Genomic DNA, 22519 nt, shown 5'->3' with positions numbered 1-22519 from the left:
TTTTAGTGTAGTGCCACCTACTGTTGAGTGTGAATAGATGGCACACTGCATAAAAACACCTTCAAAATAAAAGTCTGGATTTTTCAATTTTTATCTATTTATTTATTTATTTATTTATTTATTTATTTATTTATGTATTTATGTATTTATTTATTTATTTATTTATTTATTTATTTATTTATTTATTTATTTATTCTTTGTCCTGCTAAAAACAAGTCTTTGACCCACCTAAGGAAATCCTTGTAGTCCACTGAGAATCCATTAAACAATGGGTGAGTTAACCTGGAAAGTTTGTCTCATTCCTCTAAGTTGGAAACAATAAAAAGTCAGACAAACAATCACCAAAAAAAGAGTTTGAATGGTAACAACTATTACAGTAGAAAGTAAAAGAAATGAGACCTAAATGAGCAAACATTTTAAACAAAAAAAAATCTATATATGGAATATAAAATAAAAGAAACTCAAATAAAAAGAAGACGTCTGTGTTTTAAAGTAAACGGAGGAAAAGTGAAACCATCAAACCAGTAAAACATGAGCTGTGGGTCACTGTGCACATAATCCTGTCCAGACTGGTTCCTGACTGGATTTTCCCTGCTCCCTCAAACACACACACACACTCACACACTGACACACACTGAGCTTTACTGAGGTAGATAAAAATAACTGGAGAGTCAAGTTAAGTCAGATTTATTTGGAGGGGAACACACACAACAGAAACAATTAAAACAAGAATACACACCACAACACACACGTTTGCATCCATCTCTCTATCCCAAAGATCCACATTTCCTTGGAGACTTTAGGATCTTTGTTAGTTAGGAAAGAAACGGCAAGAGTTCTGCTGTCATTGTCATGGTATAATTTGAATTAGTGCGTTTAAATATAAAAACAACAGGACAAAAGCTAAAACCAGAGTCCAGTAAAGACGTGTCCCTGCGATCAGGACCTCTTCAGTAGTGTCTCTGTGCTCGTTGGCCTTTTGCACATGCTCCCCGGCTTACAGCCTGATCCCTCCACGTATTACATCACCGGCGTCCGTATCGTGTTGCTCAAAAGTTGAAATATTCGCGGTGACATCTGCTCAATTAAAAATCCAGGCCTGGTCGATGTGTGCCAAACCGCGAGTGCAGAGGTTTAGAGACTGCTGCCTCCTCCTCCTCCTCCTCCTCCTCCGCTCGCTGCATCACGTCTTGTCCTCTGTTCTCGCTGAGGAGAAACGCTCAGCTCACAGTTGGTTTATTATTTATCAGCCGGCATTGGGCCAACAGTTGCTCCTCGGCCTCTTGTCCTCTCTGAAGCCCTGAGCGGCCACCTGGAGCTGTCACTTCACTCCAGAGCCTGAAACTCAGAGACGGTTTCTGGGAGAGCTCCATCAGCTCATCAAACCTTCAATCTGTTCATTTATTCAGCGCGAGGAGCGTCTTGTTTTTAGTTGAGAGGTGACCAGTTTATTACAAGCACAGAAACACGCTTGATGATCATCTCATGGTCCAGTTTCGTTATTTTATCTCGTAGCATCAACTTTATCATTCCTCTTATGTTTCACCATCTTATTTGTTCATGCTTGCAACTTTTGCAGAGCGCTCTGAGTCACTGATCAAATTCAGTGATTCCTAAAATTGGGGTTACAAAAAGCCTTCCAAATCAAAAACTATCAAACAACTGCTTGTTTTAATCCTTATGGAAGCCCCAAAAGGCCACGATTTCATAGAATATATCTTCTTTGAAGCGAAATAAAAACAGTAGTTTACTGAAGATCAGATATTGCACATATGCTTTGTTTGTACAATTTTCACCACACAATCCATTTCTTTTGTATCACCCAATAACAACCAACATCTAATCATGTCTTTACAGCATCTATACGTTAATTTCGGAGACTAATTTTCATTGTGTCTGGTGTTTATGTTTGGTGCACATCCTGTCTTCATTGATATATTGCATAGACATCAGAAGATATGAGGTGATTTTTAATGAAAGTTGTTGGTCTGAAGTAGTTTCCGCACTACAAGGCGCTTCGGATTATAGGGCGCACCTTCGATGAATGGCCTATTTGAAAACTCTTTTCATACATAGGGCACATCACATTATAAGGCGCAGAGTAGAAGCTATAGTAGTGGCTGGGGTTGCGTTATGCATCCACTAGATGGAGCTGCACTAAAGAGAATGTCAACAAAACAGTCAATAAGTCAGTCATACTCAGGCCACATCCACACAGAGCTGCACATTTTCCTATCCTACTATTTTCTGTGCCGTTTTCAAAAAAGTGCGCTGTAAAGACGAAGCCATTTCTGCCATCAACAAAAACCGTTTCCAGAGATCAGTTCACATGCCAGACCTTTAGGGGGCGCTGTATTGCTCTAACGATAAACAAGAGAAGAAGCCCGAGTCAGCCTGTGAGCTAATGTTAGCACTTAGCAGAATTCCTCTTTACAGGTTCTTACTGCTTACTGCTGTTACTCCGGTGACGCCCCCTGACTACAGTAGCCATGATTAATCAATATCGATCCATACATAAGGCGCATCAGATTATAAGGCGCACCGACGGCTTTTGAAAAGCTGAAGGCTTTTAGGTGCGCCTTATGGTGCAGAAAATACGTAATCAATATCGATCCATACATAAGGTGCATCAGATTATAAGGCGCACCGACAGCTTTTGAGAAAACTGAAGGCTTTTAGGTGCGCCTTATGGTGCGGAAAATACGGTAGTTAAAGGGGCTCTGAGAAGTTTCTCAGTGATCTTGAAAAAGTCTCATGTCTGGATATATATGTCTGATCGTAATCCACACTTTAAAAAGAGATTATCAGCAACAACATAGGTTATTCTTAAATGCTACTTCTTAGCTTCCTGATCAGGACGAGCAGGACTGGATTGATTTATTGCCTTCAATTGGGTTGCTAGGCGCCGCTCTGTTGGCTGTGGCTGCCTTTTGCAGCAGCTCTCTCTTCTTTGTCCGTTTCTTGCATTTTTTTCGTCTCTTTTTCGTAATCTTTGTATTTGTATTTGTATTACTTTGAATGGTTCGTTGGTCAGTCATGGACACCAAACTTTTTGTGGCTTCAGTGATATTTTTACTACTTTTGCTCTTGTGTTTTGTCTGGAGATCTTACATGTAACCATGGCTGCATTGTTTACATGTGAACTCAGCTGTTAGCAACCTGTAGCATGTCAACGCTAACTGGTGCAAGGCCGGATGTTTCCCCACGAGGTGAGGAGAAGGAGGTGAGGACGACGTGCTGGTTCTCAGGTGTGAGCTAAGAAGTGACGACATGGACCTGTCCTTCCATCCATCGTTATTGGAAATGTAAGATCTATCTCCAATAAGATGGACGAGCTAGCTGTGCTAACCCAGCAACAGAGGGAATACCAGAAGGCAGAGTAGCATCATGCTAGTCACAGACATGGCTAACAGAGCTAACACCAGACACCAACGCCACATTGTAAGAGCTTCACCTGCTGTGAGCAGACAGGATCCAGGAGACAGAGACTGAACAGACTGCTGAAGAAGCTCAGTCCTGGACCCTGTGGAGGTGGAGGCTGGCTGACTGGACAATGATGGACAAGCTGTCAGCATCTATTTTCTTATGGAGCTTTTTTGCGCTTTCAGTACTCTTTCTTACTTTGGTTTTCTTGATTGATTCATTGCTGCTGTGACTTCAATTTCATTGTACTTGTTACAATGACAATAAAGTTCTATTCTATTCTATTTACAGCATTTCAAGGTCTCTATGACAACACCACATCAGCTGATGAAGAGATCTGCGTTTTTCTCTGCTGAAAATGATTTCTGTGATTAATTTTGTAGTAATGGTGGACACTGGAGCCTAACTGTCAGACAGAAAAAGGACAGAAGAGCAGAAGAAAGATAAACAGGAGAGAGATAGAGCATGAGCTAAAGGCTAACCCAGCGGCTAAACTGTTCGTGCTAATGTTCATTCCAACTCCGGGCCAAAGGTGGCGCTGCAGTCCAATTAAAACAGATCCTCCTCACAGCATCTTTAATCAATCCAAAGCAGTCTTTTCAGAGGTGGAGCAAACCTCGTTCTTGTTTGTGTTCGAGGCGTTGACCGAAGAGGAAAGGTCACTCGGGCTCTGTCGATTCTAACATCCATAACTGCAGCAGTTGTTCGTCTGTTAAAACTTAATCATCACACAGACGCCATACCTCTACACGCCGTCTACCTGATCCTCATATCCACCTCTGTAAAGCCTCGCAGTAAAGACCGCCAGGCCCTTCATCAAACTGAGACACCTCATCCTCGGCTCCCTGTGAGGTCTCTGTAAACTCGTCCTCGTGGCGGCCCGTGGCGCTGCCACTTGCCTTTCACGTAAAAACACTCGTTAAAAAGCCTGTTATCTTCGTCCGGCGTGACGCTCAGAGAAAACAGCTCCTCACAAACACGCTTACAGTCACACACACGCAGATGGTTTTCCACTTCAGAGGCTGGAGCTGGATAAACAAATCCAGAAAGAGATCCACCCCCAGGTGTGGTTTCATTCACCTGTTAAAGGAGAGGAGGGTGGTGTTGAGTTACAGCGGGGTCAGACGCTCCTCACTCTTCTTCTGTGGTGTTTTTGGTTTTAGAGGAGGGTTAAAGAGAAGCGCACGAGTGTGGTTTTGATTGTCGTAGTAAAGATCTGTGAACAATAAAAGAGGCTGAAGTCTCTGACCACATGTTGTTTGTGCTCCTCTCCGTGTTTTTACGGCAGGTTGAGCTGAATCAGAGGTCACATACTCATCGCCGCGCTCAGAGCTGATGATTCAGTTAAGATGTTTCTACAGTTTGTCAGACGCCCGGGATGTGAGAAACAGATCCTGAAGAGCTCTTAAACTATGTTCGATATTTAGCACACCACGATATTTATTCTTAAACTAAACCTGAAAACTGAAGCGCCATCAGGTCAGGGGTCATCCAAAACAGAGGAAACTGAAGCTAACTCCAAACCTGCTCAAGCTTCAAACCTCTGGCACAGCCTCAGCCTCCAGTTCTGCCCCTTCAAACCTTAAATAAAGGATCCAAACTTGGCACGGCGCTCAGATTCTGCAGATTGAGCCCACGATTAACACACAAGAGGCTCTCAGAGCAGCAGAAATCCCCTCTGTGCTGCGTGGTGTCCCGTTACCCAGCACGATTTTCAGGGGTTTTACCGTCTTCCTGTGGAAATCAATATATTCTCTGTGGTAAAAAATGATTCACGCTGAAGGTCTGAGCAAAGCGAATCCGTGAGCTCAGCGGACACCCGCTGCTGCTGCTGAAAGGACATACTTCAAAGTGTTCATCCTCAGACCTTCAGATTAACCCTCCAGGCTCTGAGCCAGCAGGAGGCCAAACTGCTCCCACTTCTCCCAGAACAGAGGTGATGTTATCAGAGATTTGTCAGGAGGTATGAGTGTAATCCCGAAGAGGAAGTGAAACCTCCGCAGCAGCACAAGAGGATGAAACAAAGTCAGTGTCCTGCCCCAAAAGACAGGAAACTAGTTCAAGAGAAGCAGATTAAAGAAGGGTGTCACAAAACTTGTAGAATTAAATTCAGCAACCATAACGAGACACGGTAATCCTGACAGGATACACTTCCCAATGGAAGGTTAGAGTACATTTTTTTTACAGTTTCAGGAGAAGACGACTTGATCGCAACTCAAAAAATGTGTGCTGCAAGTATGAAGAAGTTTTCAACCCAACAAATACAAACTGAAGAAATATTAAGGAGCTGATTCATCTGGCGTTGGGTTGCTAGACCAGGTGTTTCCAAGCTTTTCAGCACATGACCCTACAAACAGAAGTCACCAGGGACCAGCAACACCCTGCTGTGGGAATGAACTAACAGGACAATCCAAAAAAACACAAAAAAGCAAACAAAATAAAAGGTGAGGTTATCTTGCTTTTTGGACCAAGCATTAGACTAAAACAGGGGTCTTCAACCTGCAGCTCTGGAGCCTCATGCAGATCTTTGACTCCTTTGCATTGGCTCCTTGTAGCTTTAAAAAAATATTATTAAAATAAACAATTTCTATTTTTAGTTATTTAAGAAAACCAAGCTCTGACGTTTTGCATAACTAAATTACTTCTTATAATAAAGCTTTCAATTTTTTGGAGATTTTTCTTTTTTTTTTCATTCAATTCTTTAAATCCTTTTAACAAATTAAGAAAAAACTAAATTTTAAATAAGGTTTTGAAAAGTTTTAAAATTTCAAAATTTTGATTTCCTGCAAAATTTGCAAATTAATTAAATCCTATTTTTTTTTAAAAGTTTTGCCAATTTATTAAGATTTTACTTTAAAAAAACAACAACACATTTTTGAAATAATTTTTAACATTGGAAGTTTTGGATTTTTTTGCAAATTCTTGCACATTTTTTTTGCATTTAATTTTTTCAATTAAAAAACTTGCAAATGCTTGAAATTTCATTTTTTAACAGTTTTGCATTAATCTAAATTCCACACCATTTGCACAATTACCACAAAATTTGAAATGTATTATATTACAAATTTTTCCACTTAAAAAAAGTTTTTTTTTTCTTTATCAGATTTTATCAGATTTAATCAGATTTTATCAAAAACAAAAAACTAATTTTATTTTATTATTATTATTATTTTATTTTAATTTTTTTTCAAGATTTGGAATCTTTGCAAATTCCCTCACATTTTTTTTTTTTTTTTTTTTTTACATTTTTTTGGGGGGGGAAATTGCAAATGCTTGACATTTCAAATTTTTTTTGAAAAAATTTGCAATTTATTAAATTGTATACAATTTTTAAATGAATTACATTTACATTACACATTTTTCTATTTAAAAAAAAATGTTGCAAATTTTTTAGAAATAAAAAACTAAGACATTACATGTACAATTTTATAAACACAAAAAAGTCTTGTTTAGATAATTATTCACTAGATTGTTGCCATGTATAGAATTTTATAGACTTTATTGTATTTATTGTGAAGATAAAGTAGATTTTGTGGCTCCTGAATTACTTTTTTCTTGGGGAGCTGAGGCAAAACGGCTCCTTTGAAAGTAAAGGTTGCAGACCCCCAGACTAAAAAGTACAAACCAAAGCGGTCTTGCTTGAGGGTGTTTGCAGAGAGACAAACTAAAAGGCCTAAAATTCTTGATTTAGTCCAACCATATGCACATATCACTGTTTCCTTAACTAATCTGGTTTCACTGATATCGTCATTATCCTGGTTTAGTCTCCTTGATGGTTTTCAGCAAAGAAATGTGGAAAACATGAAATATTTCCTGTTTGCATGGTTTTTATGAAATTTAACAATTTTTTTTCAAAATCTATATGATCATGGATGAAATATGTAATTGTAAATAGCTTAAGTTTGGGATGCATTTTGCAACCACTCTATCAATATTTGACGACTTGCACTTTCTAAAGTCCTCAAACATTTGTGGAAATTGTATATTGGGCCTAAAATTGTCATTTGTGGGCGTGGCCTAACTCTAATCTTGTTTTCATCTCTTTCCATCATCTTTGTGTTTGGGGTCTGTCGTCACTCTTGATGTCTCATTTGACAGCCATTGACACCATACTTTTTATTTCTGCTGTGGTGTTTACACTTCTTTTTGTTACTGTGTGTGTTCAGAGATTCTACATGTAACCATGGTCACATTGTTTACACATGAGATCAGATGTTAGCAGCCTGTAGCATGTTGATGCTAACCAGTGCTAGGCCTGATGTTTCCCTGCGAGCTGAGGAGAAGGAGGTGAGGACTGTGATGTCACAAGTTGAGCAGATTCTAAAGACTGTTATCAGACAGAGGTGGAGCACAAACAAAGGACTGGGTTGGTTTGTGTCACATTGTTAAATCATTTCTCACTTTTTGCACCACAAAAAAAAGAAGCAACACAAGCATCTCCCTACGACAAATCTTATCCCAGACTGTGTGAAAGCTGCTGGTGTCAGTTTTGTGGATCATGTTAACTTATTTAAATAAATGAACTGATGAAGCTGCAGAGACAGTTTGTGGTGAACTCTTCTACCTCTCTGACCTAAGTAAAGATGTTTGGCTCTCTCCTCAGTTTGGTTAAAGATGAAAGTTTGGAGTCCAGAGCCAGAAAGACAGTAAAAGTTCAGATCTTGGTCCAGGACGTGAAGGACCTCTGACTGCACGAGGTTAACACATCCCAGGAGACACACTCGCGCACACACACACACTTCACCAGCCTAATCCCCCCCAAAGCAGCAGCTTTAGTGTAACTCACGCCGCAGCTGTCCACTGCTGGAAGAATCGAGAGTTTGTCCTGCACATGTTCAGCTGCAGGAACAAATGTCACGGAGCACGGCAAATGAAAAGTCAAGATGGAAGGAGTCCTGCAGCACACACACAAACACACACACACACACACACACACACACACACACACAAACACATGCACAAACACACATGCACAAACATACAGCAGTTAAAACACACACAAGCCAGCAGTTGCATGATGTGTCATGGAGGGCAGGTGATGGCTGCCAGAGGTTCAATGTGTTTAGAGTTTGTGTGTGTGTGTGAGTGTGTAAGGTCGATGAGGTCGCGTGGCATGTTGTATGTTGGCGCTGATGGCTAAAGTCACATGACAGCTGAAGGATAAAGAAGTTGCGTTCAGTTGAGTTATAAAAAAAGATCTAGAAAGCAGCTACCTAAATGTTTATCTTAGCAGAGTTACGGACAATGGGACATCGTTAAAGCTGAGTGTGTGAGGGCGAATGTATCGTGAACAGGAGGATTAAATATTAGAAAACCCAGCAGGGTGAGCAGGACCCTGACCTGAAAGTCCATCTGAGGACTCTGGTTCGGTGTCTTAGCTCAGTCAGAACATTTCCTCTCTTTGCTCTTCAAGCTTCATTTCACCTTAATGAAACCTAAAGCCTATGAGTGTGTGTGTCTCCTTCTATGTGTGTGTACCTGTGTGTGCAAGTGTGTGAGAGTGCCCTACATTCCCAGCATGTCCGTGGTCTTACCGAGCATTAGTGGACACATTAACCGAAATGCCACATGACTGAGGAGACAAACTGCAGTGCTCCTCTCCACCTGGAGGGGGCGACAGTGAGCTGGTAGAGTGACTGTGGCTGCACTTTCTGGTTTCAGCTTCAAAAAACTAAAGAAAGGTCACTTTTTAGTGAAAGGTAAGGCCCAGTTTTAGCACAAGAGAAACTTTTTGAAGGATCAGACACAAATGCCACAACTGCATTATCAAAAACTATAATTCCAGATAAAATGTGGTCAAACTTTAAAGATAACCATACCTGATAAAAATGTTTCTCACATCCGTATGCTAATGTAATATGACAAGATTATTCGTTTTCATTAGTTGTTTGAGGTTAAAAAAGGGTATTACAACGCATTTAACGGTGATTGTCATTGCTGGTAGCCTGTTGTTTACTGTTTAAGCTTTAAGTTTGACATTTTACCAGAGGTTATCTTTCTTTTTGGACCAAGCATTTGACTAAATCAGGGGTCTTCAACCTGTGGCTCTGGAGCCTCATGCGGCTCTTTGACTCCTTTGTAGTGGCTCCTTGTAGCTTTTTTTTTTTTTTTTTGCTGATTTTTTTTTGTATTTTTTCCAAATTGAGAATAAAAAAATCTGCAATTTTTTGCAAATTATTCAAATTCCATTTTTTTTTCAATTTTTCCAGTTTTTTTTAATATTTAATTTTTTTTAAAAAAAACAAGCAATTTTTTTAAAAATTAATTTCTACTTTTTTTTTTTTTTTTTTTTTTTTTTTTTTGCCAGTTTTGGAATTTGCTGCAAAATGTTCCACATTCTTTCCCCCATTTTATTTTTTAATGAAAAATAAAGAAAAGCTTGAAATTTCATTATTTTAACAGTTTTGAAATTAATTAAAATTTCTAACAATTTGCAAATAAATGATATTTGTATTAACTTTTTTTCATTGAAAAAAATATTTGCAAATTTATCAGAAAAAAAACAAACAAACTAAGACATCACTTGTTCAATTTTATGAACACAAGAAACTTCTTGTTTAGTTAATTATTCACCAGATTGTTACAATATATAGAATTTTATACACTTTATTGTATTTATTGTGAAGCTCTGGTAGATTTAGGGCTCCTGAATGACTTTTATCCAGGTGAGCTGAGGAAAAACAACTCCAGTGAAAGTAAAGGTTGCAGACCCCTGGACTAAAAAGTACAAACCAAAGCGGTCTTGCTTAGGGATGATTGCAGAAAGACTGGAAACAATGTACACATCAAGTCACAAAAGCTGACTTTTACAGCATTAAAAAAAATATATTTACAGCCTGGCTGAAACACTAACTTGAGTGTGGATGGCTAATTTTTGAATTGGGCTCAAAGCTTATCTTGAGTGAGGATTCCAATATGAGTCCTGCCGACAAAATGCTACATTATTCTTCATTAGAAACAGAGGAGTGATGTCATAGAGACATCATCCTTATATTACACAGTCTATGGGGGAAACTTAATGAAGCTTCTTTTCCTGTGATTGACTGGTAACCATGACTCCTCTTCCCGATGAGCACAATCACTCCTGACGCAACGACATGACGCTTGCCGAGATGTATTTTTGCTGGGAGCAACAGAATTGAGAGCTGATCTACTGCATGATGGGAAATATAGGATCCAGTATTTTTAGAGCTTGACCCTTGATGATATTGAGATTTAGACACCTTTTGTTGCTATGGGTCTCTTTGTTTATGTTTCAATTATCCTAAAAACCTTCATGTATTGTACAAAATATTCCAGTTGTTTGACATTCTGGTGTTTTATTGATGTGATTTGTTCTGATGAATACAAACTGAGCCACCCCTGGTCTCTTTGAGCTACGTAATATCCTCACTATCATCCATCCTGTAGATTATTTATGATGCACTTGATTTAGTTTTCCTTTCATAATCTTAATCACTGGTTGAAAATAGCAAACAATCCTGAAACAGAAGGCATTTGATTTCTTTCATTTGATTTGAGCACCATCCTGCTCGACCAGCCCCACGTCCTGCAGCTGTAGCGGCACCTGAACGTCTCCCAGACTGATTATTTGAGATACAGAAGCTGGCTCTGCTACGATCTGCTCTCTCATTTTACATTTCAGGCATTTTGCTGACTCTCTTCATCTCCCGCAGGGCAACAGGAGAATCATGAAAACACATGTCATGTTAGCCCGGGTACATCTCACATTATCTGGAGCAGAGACGGTTTTAGCTCAGGCAGGAATCTGGAGACGTTATCCTCAGACCTCTGCAGCCGGGATGGAAAAAGTGAATGGGAGAGGACATGGAGGATAAATGCAGGACGTATTTCTTCTGCTCGTACATCTGAATTCACAGAGGCAGCTCTCACCCAATGAGAGGCCCGTGTACCTCTCTGCGCACACGCCCTCCCCTCTGAGGCTTTGCATGCTCAACATGAGCTCGTGGATTCATGGAGCAGGTCCTGACGCATGCTGTCCTGTAAAGACATACCCAGAGAAAGGTCTCATGCCCTGGGCACGGGCGGCCTGGCCCTCAGTGACGCTCTGGATGAAAATAGCGTCATAAAGTCATCCATCAAACAAGTGGGCCAAGGGTCAGTGAGGAGCAGGCAGCCGAGGGAAACCACAATGAGAACATCCCAGAATACTCCTGAATTCACACGACGGCACAATATTTAGACTGTAAAGTGTTTTTCCTTCCTGCTTTCTTTTTTCAGTTCACCTCTCCAAAGGTCAGACTCTGAGTCTGCAGAGTTTCAAATGTTAATGGACACATTTATCAGGGCTGCGTGGTAATAAAGCTGCGTGCAAAGATCATTTCAGGGCTCTAATTTTGGATGCACTCAAGGACAGATAGCTTCCAGGTTTTTAAAACAGCTGGTCCTCAAGATAATCAGACTTTCTTGCTAAAGGAAAACAAAGTGAATGTTTTTTCTCTCCATATGTTTTTGATCTGGAAATTAAATTTTGTGAAAAAAAAAAAAAAAAAAATTATGCAAAAGGGTTTAATTTTGAGACTCTGCAACAAATATCTTATACTTTTTTTTAGGGTCAAACCCTTTATTTTCTCAATTTTTTGTGTATTTTCATGCTAGAAATTTCCAGAGACCAGCAACTGGTGCATTTTAGGATAAAAGGATGTCTAAAAAATAGAAACAGAATGAAGACAAAGATAGGAAATTTTTGCAGAAAAAAAATGCAATGACCCAACTTCTGATTTCTGTTGCAATAAAAAAAATGAAAAACAATTTAAAAAAACACCAAGCTTTCACTTCTACAACGCTCCTGAGTCATCTAATTAACTACTACAGACCTTGACCTTTGACCTTCCTGGCTCAAAAACATCACAAAATGATGATAATGAGGAAAAAAGTGATGCTAACCATCAGTGACGATGAGCTAACATCCTTTATGAGATAAGTTATTACTCAGACTGATAGACATCATGCTGATAGTGAAATGAAACCTGTGTTAATTTTAGTGCTCTATAAAAATAATGCAGACGTCTGGTACAGTGGTGGACTATTTCTGGTCCAGCATTCATGAACACTAATAGCCGATATCTAGTGTGCTAAAACAATTTAACTCCTCAGGGTTTTTCTTTTTGTGAAGGTGAGCTTCTTGTTCATGCACCAAATGCTACACTAAAGTCACACAGCGCTAGACCACCTGTTTTGGTGATGCAACAGTGAAATTTTTAAAAACACGAGTTGTGCTATGCATGTTTTCATAAAACATGCTGCAGCTGATGAATATTGTCTCAAAAAAACAAACGAACAAAAACAAACAAACGATGAAACGGTGGGTATGGATAAATGGATGTAGTATCTATGACATCACCCATTTGTTTTTGATACAGAGTTTTGACGCCATATTGTAAAAGATTGACTCAACCTAATTTTGTTTGCGTTGGGATGAGGTAAAGAGGCCAGTCTATTAGCCTCTGTGCAGACAGCTCCGGGGTGTCTACCTGTCAGGTAAGGTAGCCGGGCCCTTTTAGGGGCAAAACTCGTAAGTTTATAAATAACAGGTAATATATATATAAAAAAACACCTGGTCAGTGTGTGTGGATAGAAAAATTAAATATTCAGATTCAAATTGTTTTTTTGAAACTGGCTGTGAACATTGTTTGCTTTTGGTGTAAAGATTGGCTTTCTTGAATTGGTGCGTATTGGTTTATGGTGTTTTTGCAGCTGCCCTCAAGTGGAGACTAGAGGAACTACAGTTTTTTCCCTTTTACTCCAATTTTCCAAATTTTTTTAATTCATTTATTTATTGATTTTTATCTCTGCCAAGGAGGTCATGTTTTTCGGAGAGTTTGTTTGTTTGTTTGATTATGAACAGCATAACTCAAAAAGTAACAATTTCATCAGATCTTGATGAAATTTTCAAGAAATGTTCAAAATGGGATAAAGGACTGATTAAATTTTGGAGGTGATCTGGATCACCGTCTAGATCCAGGATTTTTGTAAAGGATTCTTTATCATTGTGAGATAGGGCAGTTTTCACCGTATGTGTATATAACTCCACCATAAATGGTCAGATTTTTTTGCAAAAAAATACAAGACAAGGTCACCATAATTTCTGCCAGATGTAAAAGTACGATCCAGATCCTGGCAATATTCTAGATACTAAGATCCAGAATATAAAATATGTACTGGGTCATCATAATTTTCAACACTGTCAGGAAATAATTATCATATAAACCTGCAGCTAACACCAAATTGTAGCAGACAGTCTGCTGAAAGGGAGTATAACATTAAAGTAGGACTGAAGTGTTGGTGACAATCACAGTATGCTTGGTGGAGGTCTGGGCTCTCTGAGTGCTTTTCTAGTTTTTATCTATTTTTGCATGGGATTCATATTTTAAGACAGGAGGTTGCTTCTTGGTTTTCATCTTTCTGTCAAATGCTTGGTCCTAAAAGCAAGATGGCTTCAGTCACAACGCCAAACTTAAACACTTGAACACTGAACAATCGGACACAAGAAATGACTTCATCCCCTCCTTATCCCTCATTTCTGTGCTCTACCTGAAGTAGAAAACATGAAAGCTGCGCCACCTAGCTCCCCCTACAGGTCTGGAGCACTTCTATTGTCAAACATCTTTGTTTCCTTTTTTTTTTTTTTTGAAGCTGTTTTATGGTTTTGTGCTTTTTCTTTTTTCTTTATCATATTTGCTGTTGGTGTGGTTGTTCCAGCTTTTTTTTTAATTTTCTCATTTACAGTGTGTCTTAGCACTTTTATGTGCGTATTATTTTTTTCCTTTGACTTCCATACTCATGGATTAGGATAGCATGAATTTCCAAAGCTTGAGCCAATGCATCATCATCTTGATAAGGACTGTCCGCCTCCCTTGGCTAACATACTTTCTACCATCCTTTCCTTTCTGAATAAAAGGTGCAGCGTCATTCTTTGTGAAACAAGTGAAAGAAGAAATGCTTTCAGACCAATATGAACCAGTTAGCAAAACGTTTTAGCATCAGTTCACCTCTGATTAAAATGAATCAATGAGACGACAGAGCTCTGTAAGCTTCAGTAAGTCCTGCCTCCACATTTTAATCTCTGCAGACACAGAAAGTGAGACAGAGCAGGTCAGGAAGCTCCAGTTTGAGCCTAAACTCCAACCAGTGTGGGAAAACCTCTCTGTGTGTCCGCACAGACAGACAAAGATCAGACACGTCTGAAACTGATCTCTGCTCTGAACCCAAAACAAAATGAAAACTAAACAAATCCCGACCCTCTTCCCATGCTCCCTCCATTCATATTCAGCCAATAAGACAATAACAAACCTATTAGTGCTGATCATCAACCATAAATATCAAACAATCGCCGGGCCCAGATGGGGAGGATTATGTCGCCTTAAAGTCATTACCATCACATCCTCTCCTTAAGCTTCCAATTCCCCCTCTCAGCTGCATTGTAATACCCGCCTCGGATCACTTTCCCGTATTAAACTCACTGTTTGACCACGACCTGATTAATGCTTTTGTTTCGCCGTGCCAAAACAAATGCCCCGCGCTCAGGCAGATAAAAGTCTGGAGCGTGATCTGATCAGTGGAAACGGGCAGATCCAGGCTCTCTGCAGCTCTTCCTAGGTGGTGGAGTGAGGTTTTCCTCCACGCCTGCCTCCTTTGAAGTGAGGACAGTGCATGTTTCACGCTTAAAGTGGCTGTCAGAAGTCGGGCCGGCTTATAACAGGATGAAACCTGAGAGCACAGAGGGGCTTAGGCTTCCCCCGCTGGAGTTTTGATATCAATTAGATTTGAGGTCACCTGATACGGAGAGGGCCCGGCGCTGAACATCTGCACGGGATAATGAGAAGAGGAGGAGGAGGAGGTGGTGTGGTACCTTGGCACTACTCAGGCACACATGAAACATCAGTCCACATCACTGGATTACATCGACACATCAGGAGAGCAGATCTAAACCTCTGGTCTTACAGAGCAGGGGGTAAAACTTCAGCAGGACTTTGTAATTAAAAAAAACTGAAATAGTTTATCGCCTGATCAAAAGTTTAAGACCACAGGCTGTTAAAGCCAAAATCTGCTCAAAATGTTCATTTTCTGTCAGGCATTCACAGGATCATTCCCTCCTGATGACTAAAGCTAAGAAGCTAAGAGCTAAAGCTAAGACTTCTTGAACGTGGTTGAATCGTCCAGCTGCATAACCAAGGCCTCTTGCAGCGTGCCATTGCTGCTGAGGTTGGACGCAGTAAGACAGTCATTCTACATTTTTCAAAAGATCCTGAGCATTATGGGACAAAAAAGTCAAGTGGTAGACCCCAAAAAGTTACACCTGCGCTGCAGTGGCAGCTGCTGGTCAGTCAAGGAGGGGAAGCTCATTTTTTCCGGCCAACATCGCAAATTTCTTTATTTATTTAAACGTAAATTCTACCCTCCGTGTCAGCTTGTTTGCAGCTGGAGCTGCTCCGTGAGACTACGACAGGCTGTAAGTGTGAGTGACAGGGGGAGAAGCTCCACAGCTGTAGCTGTAGCTGCTTATTGGTGAAAAAAGAGAGAGAATCTTTAAACACAACTCTCGTCGTTTTTAAGAAAAGTAAACTCGCTGGGGATCGATAAGTCCTCCAGATCAGTCCAGAACAACTGACTGTAAAACTCAGAAGTTGCTCCAGTGGAGGGTTATACTTCGCTGACTGGCTCATTTCACTGTCAATCAAAAAGGGATTCTGCCTCAGACAGATCATCCAATCATCATGCAGAAGCCCAGCGTCCAGGCCAGCCCACTGCCTCATAGACCCCCAGAGACGCTGAGCGTCCGATGGGCGGGACAAAGCCCAGTGTTTATCCAATGACTGTCCAGTTTCCACAGTGGAACAATCCACTCTACGCTTCCCCGCTGAAGTCAGAAGACGCTCAGCGCCCGACTGTGTTAAAGCGCTGAGACGCTGCGGGGATGAATGAGAAGGAGGTGGAGCCAGTTACCTGTGATAGGAGCTGATTCTGAACAAAAGATGAAGGAATTCTAGCGCAGATTTTGTCAATGAAATGTACACACAGCAGAACATATCAACACTTTTTTGGGGACATTTTAGGAGAAGCTAAGCTTCCCTTACAGTCTTAGAGCAATCGCCACTGCTGTATGTAGATCCCATGTCCTAAAGATGGTTTCTCACAGTTGGATCACAGACGTGGAGTCCAGTTTCCGCCCATTTGTTCCTCATTTGTTTTGCTGTACATTTTCTGTTTCCAAGACATGTTGCTGTCAGTTTTCTGTCTTACACTTTGATGCCTTCCTTGGTCTACCAGCATGCTTGCCTTTAACAACTTCCCCATGTTTGTATTCGGTGCAGATTTTTGACACAGCTGACTGTGAACGACCAACATCTTTTGCAACTGTGCACAATGATTTACCCTCTTTGAGGCGTTTGATGATCCTCTCTTTTGTTTCAACTGACATCTCTCGTCTTGGGGCCATGATTCATGTCAGTCCATTTGGTGCAACAGCTCCAAGGTGTGAGCACTCCTTTTTAACCGCAGACTAACAAACAGATAATCTGGTGCAGGCGTTAGTTGTGGGAATCAAGGTTTAAAAAGTGATTCCATAATTTTTCCTCTCCGCTTGATCTTAAAAAGAAACTGTTATTGACTACTACAGTGTTTTTTCTTGATTTCTTTTATAGTGTTTTTTAGGGTGTTTTCACACCTGATAGTGCGCACCCTGGTGCGGCTTGGAATGTCATATTGATACTTTGTCGCCATTTTGCAGTTAGTGCGGTTCCTTTCACATCGGCTTTTTGTCACTCGGGACCAAACGCCGCAGTATTTTGAGAACGTCATGTTTCCATGACGACAACAACTAGAGCGCGTGCAGCGTACTTTCAGCTGGAAGCTGGAAGCGCCGAGTGAACTTTTTGTTTAAATCAGAGATGATGGAGAGTCAAATAGGCCTACGCCAAGTTTTTATAGTGCTTAAAATTCATTTCTATATTGTTTGTGTGTATAACCATCTGCAAACGATAGTGTTTGAAAATGAAGCGCAGCTGCGGCTTGAAAAAAGCATACAGATGCACTGGAGACGCCGAATGGAAATATCTGCCCGATTCCGGAGAAGGCGAAGATTAATAGAGTAGAATAAAATAGAAAATACTTTTTTTTATCCCCAAGGGGAAATTCAGAAATAATGATTCTTACCATGTACCGTGAGATCCTCATCAGACGCAGATACAGACGACCGACAAGGTAAGCAATGCCTGTTATATGATAGGCCATATAAAACGATATGTTTTTGACGTGAGGAGTCGGGGGAGAGCTCTGCTTTTTAGATGAGTATATAAGGGTAGTTAAGGATGTTGGAGTGCGCAGCTGTCCTGCATCACAAACAAAACTCCACGGGAGCCCTCTAATGTCAAACTCGCTGAGTTCGCCTGACAGTTGCATCGCACCAGAGTGCGGCTGCTTTCACACCACAGCTGGTGCGCACCAGAGTGCGGCCAGAGCTGAACCGAGATCACCTCCTCTGGCCGCACCAGTTTGGTGCGCACCAGAGTCCGATTTTGGTTTCACACCAACCCAAACGGGACCAAATATAGGTTGATCTAACTTTGGGTCAACCTAACACAGCAGGTGTGAAAACACCCTTAAAGCCCAAAAAGTTGCCATCTGAAATGACTTTAGTTTTGTGTCATGTCTGTGATTTGCTTTTTTTTTTCTACAAAATTAAACAACTGAATGAACATCCTCCAAGACGAGTGATTCCATAATTTTTGCCAGGGACTATACCCAGCACAGTGGAGGGGGGTCCATCATGATCTGGGGCTTTTTCACTCAGAGGACACTGGAGCTTCAGGTGGTGCAGGGTGGTCAAACGGCGGCTGGTTGCGTGCAGATATTACAGCGAACATCCTTCATGACTGAGGGCCCTGGTCTGTGTGGGAACAGCTGGGTTTTCAACAAGACAACGCTGCAGGTCACAATTTAAATCCAACAGAGAACATTTGGGGATGGATGGCGAGGGAAGTTTATAAAAATGGCCGTCAGTTCCAGACAGTTGATGCCCTTCGTGAAGCCATCTTCACCACTTGGAGCAAAGTTCTCAAAAGCTTCCTGGAAACACTCACATCAAGCATCAAACCAGTTTTTGAAGTGATGAACAAGAACGGTGGAGCTGCTCATTACTGAGTCCTACTGAGAGAAACTTTGTTCTGGTTTGGAGAGTTTTTGTAATTTTTCTTTTGATCAGCTGATAAACAGCCTATTTCAGTTTACTTGTTGTTTTCAATAAATTACTTTTACAAAGTGCTTTTTGTGGAACTCCCCTTCTTGCTTTTGCACATTTGGATCTCTACTTAAAACCTCATTAAGATCCAAATGTGCAAAAGTTAAATTCTAGCAATTTTTCAACTTGGGTATTTTAACCTTCTGAGGTCTGCAGGGCAGGTTGTATTCCCACAGTAACAAGTGTAAGTGTAGGTGTAGTCCTCTGAGGCCTGTGCAGAGTGTGATCCACTTTAAAGGTTCACTGAGGAGGTTAAGAGCAGAGCCAGGGGGAACAGACTCACAGGAAGTGCTGCTCTCCAGGGACGCTGTTCGATCCCGTCTCATAATTAACGCCCTCCGTGTTCCTCTGCCAACCGCTCGCTAACGGTACCCAAACATCCCTGAAGCTGGCCGGGTCACGTTTCAAAGTGTAGTCCTCGGCACCAGCTGTAGGCCGGGCAGCTTTTCTCCGCTGAAAGGAGGGCGGGGAGGACGAGGAGAGAAAACAAGCATGTTTGACAAAGTGCAGATGTGCTGCAGGAGACGTCGGAGCTGCTGACAGCTTCCCTGAGGATCAGCGGTCTGCACGGCAGCAGGTTCACAAAGAAAATACAGATTTAAAGGAGGGAGTTCCTAAACTGTGCTTTTTCACAGGTGTAAGCAATTTGATTTTAGAGTTGCAAGTTTAAAGAGTTTTGTGCATGTCTGAAAACAGCCTCTCAGGAGACCAGGGAAACACTCTTTAACCAAAACACTAAACCAACCCTGGGGTAAATCAGCTGATTTGGGCTCTGATATCTGCCTATTGACAAACTTTAGCAATTTGTTTTATTTGTTAAAAGTGTTTTTCACATTCAGGGCTGCTAAACTTGCACTGGGTTAAAAAATATTTAAGGTGGGGTCTGAATTAAATGTCTTTACTTTTTAGTAGTGCTGTCAGGCTCTTAAAAAATTTAATCTAATTAATCACAGGATTTGTTATTAATTAATCCAATTAATCACATTTTAATCTCATATTTGCTTTATCTCCCCAAATAAAGAATCTGAATCTAATTAACATGTCAAAGTAAAAGCCCTAATTGTTGGTAAACACAACATTTAAACTGGGTTCCTCCTCCTTGGCTCAGTGCCAGCAGCAGCACACACCCAACTCCTCATACTGTGTCAATGAACACATTCAATAACCCAGCAACCACCTGTAGCATCACGTTTCTCCATAGGAGAGCCTCGAGAGCCGTACACCTGACTTGGCATGTTAGCACAAATTAATCACAGATATTTGACACATACCTGGTTAGCAGAAAGATAACTTGCATTATTCTTTGTCCTGTGCTGTTGTCCAAGTTCCTGAAAGCGAGTGAAAGTCGAGCCAAGCTTCTCCCTTGTTTATCTGTTTGTGAGGATACAAGTTACAAAATTTAGACAGAGACTAGGATATCTATACGGACAAAGAACCAGTTTCCTTCAGGCCTGTAGGAAACAAATTATTGAAGCAATTTTTTGTCAGTTTTGGAATACAGAAATGTCATTTAAAGGCCTGCCACAGCCTGGCTTTGGTTACTTTTTATCTTTAAAACTCTTTCAGGACATCTCCCATTATATCTGACATCTTAATTGAATGAATCCAGTAGTCACTTTCACACGTCTTTGAGTGACTGGATCATTCTTGAAGTTCCTAGAGCAAACAATAAAATGGATCATTACCTTGTTTGGTTCATTTGTTGGTCATGGACACTAAACTGGTTTTGTCTTCAGTGAAATTTTTACTACTTTTTCTCCTGTGTTTGTCTGGAGATCCTACATGTAACCATGGCTGCATTGTTTACATGAGAACTCAGCTGTTAGCAGCCTGTAGCATGTCAATGCTAAATGGTGCAAGGCCTGATGTTTCCCACAAGGTGAGGAGAAGGAGGTGAGGACAACGTGCTGGTTCAAGAAGTGACGACATCGACCTGTCCTTCCATCCATCGTTATTGGGAACGTAAGATCTATCTCCAGTAAAATGGACAAGCCAGCCATGCTAACCCAGCAACAGAGGGAATACCAGAAGGCAGACTAGCATCATGCTATTCACAGACATGGCTAACAGAGCTAACACCAGACACTGAACAGACTGCTGAAGAAGCTCAGTCCTGGACCCTGTGGAGGTGGAGGCTGGCTGACTGGACAATGATGGACAAGCTGTCAGCATCTATTTTCTTATGGAGCTTTTTGAACTTTCTATACACTTTCTTACTTTTGTTTTCTTGATTGCTGCTGTGACTCCTCCTAAATTTCCCCTCAGAATAAAAATAGTATTTTCTATTCTATTTGAATGCTAACATTATGATATGACTGATTCAAAAGGCTAAATATAAGGTGATGTATAACTGGTGAGTAAAGAAATATAAGCACTATGAAGGATATCACAAGGTGAGACCTCTATGAAGCTTTTTTTTTTTATCATAAATGAAGTAAAAAAGAAAATCATTTACTTACTTTCACAGCTTTTCTGTGTCCGTTGGAATAAATGACCTCTTTGAAATTCTTTTGTGGCTGTATTTCCATTGTGTTGTGGCTCTTGCATTCATGTTGTAGCTTTTTTTTAAATTGTCTGACACCCACCAGTTGCTGTAGCAGGACCACAGGTCCCTGTTTTGCAGTTTTTTGTAGTCACAGACAAAAAAGTTAAAAAGCTGTCCAATAAGAGGAAAGGTGAATGAAGCACTGACTAACTTTTCAGAGGAAGGGAACTACAGAGTTCTTAAAGACTTCACACACCCGCTCTCAATCAGAGCCAATCACACACACACTTGCATGCACACACCTGAGGCCTGCTCTGAGATGATCACCTCTACAAACTCAAGGAGTGAGCTTCTCGTCCGTCTTTGGTCAATAGTTGCTTCTTCTGCAGGAACTTTCCCCGGTGAGGCTGAGCAAGTGACTGAAAGTTATTCATTTATTTGTTGAACACTTTGTTTAAAATCATTTTTCTGTTTAATTACATCAAAAAGGCACAGAAGTTTCTGGATAAAGCAGCTCCACAGTCAAATGTTTAACCCAAAGAAGAGAAAGTGTTTAAAGTGGCCATAAACAGTGTTATAGTTACTCGTTACTTTCCAGAAAAAGTAACTGAATTAGTTACTAGGAAATTAATTACTGCATTTCTTTTTTGAAAAACCTTAAAATTTGCAAGCAGGTTTTGCTCTGGGATATAATATTCACATGTGAGTTTTTGCCTTTTCCATCTATGACGTTGAACTAGTAACTATATATTTCCTGACTTGTAATTTCTCCAGATTAACCCCTTATTTTTAAGTCTGATCCTGACATCTCTGATATTTTTTCAAGTTGGCTTCTTGTGCCTTACATTCAAACTTCAAAAAGCATCCACCCCTCTCCCTGGAGATGGTTTGATCCAAAGACGCTGCATGAGATCCTCTCTGACTGTAGGTTACACAGACGCTTACAGGGAGCTGTGTGATATTTGTTGCTGAGAAGTTGACTTTAGCATCAGCTCTTTGTTGAAGACGTGTCAACATGATTGTTGTCATCATTACTTGTGTGTCTGATGCTTTTCCTCACATATTATTAACAGCGCCTCTTTGTGCCTTGTTGAGTAATTAGTTAGATAATTTGCTGTTATCCACAACTCTGGCCAAGAAGACATTATTTTCTGTATATTTCCCAGCATTTACGCTCTAAGGAGCTGAGAAACGTGCAGGAACTTTCTGGATTTGTTTGTTTGGTGCATGAGTTTCTCCTCTCCCTCTGAGCCTGTGCCTGCTCAGACTTTACCCTTGACTTTGGCACTTTCCTCCCTCAGTAACCTTAGCCTGAGTGACCCCTCCCCCTTTGTCCTCGCTGACCCCTCATC

General features: G+C 40.6%; 1 long non-coding RNA gene across 1 annotated transcript; it reads right to left on the bottom strand.

The window, feature by feature from the left end:
- Nucleotides 1-880: 880 nt before the first annotated feature.
- On the bottom strand, nucleotides 881-21366 carry LOC141797054 (uncharacterized). Its single transcript, XR_012598919.1, has 3 exons — nucleotides 21142-21366; nucleotides 19954-20053; nucleotides 881-1338 (listed from the first exon to the last, which is right to left on the bottom strand). It is a non-coding gene; the product is annotated as an uncharacterized LOC141797054 (long non-coding RNA).
- Nucleotides 21367-22519: the final 1153 nt, after the last annotated feature.

Source organism: Halichoeres trimaculatus, unplaced genomic scaffold, assembly GCF_033239565.1.
Source record: "Halichoeres trimaculatus isolate MK-OKI-2021-1 unplaced genomic scaffold, fHalTri1.1 fHalTri1_scaffold_10, whole genome shotgun sequence".
Lineage (NCBI taxonomy): Eukaryota > Metazoa > Chordata > Actinopteri > Labriformes > Labridae > Halichoeres > Halichoeres trimaculatus.
The sequence above is the reverse complement of the archived record's forward strand: the minus strand, read 5'-3'. Positions and strand labels throughout refer to the sequence as shown.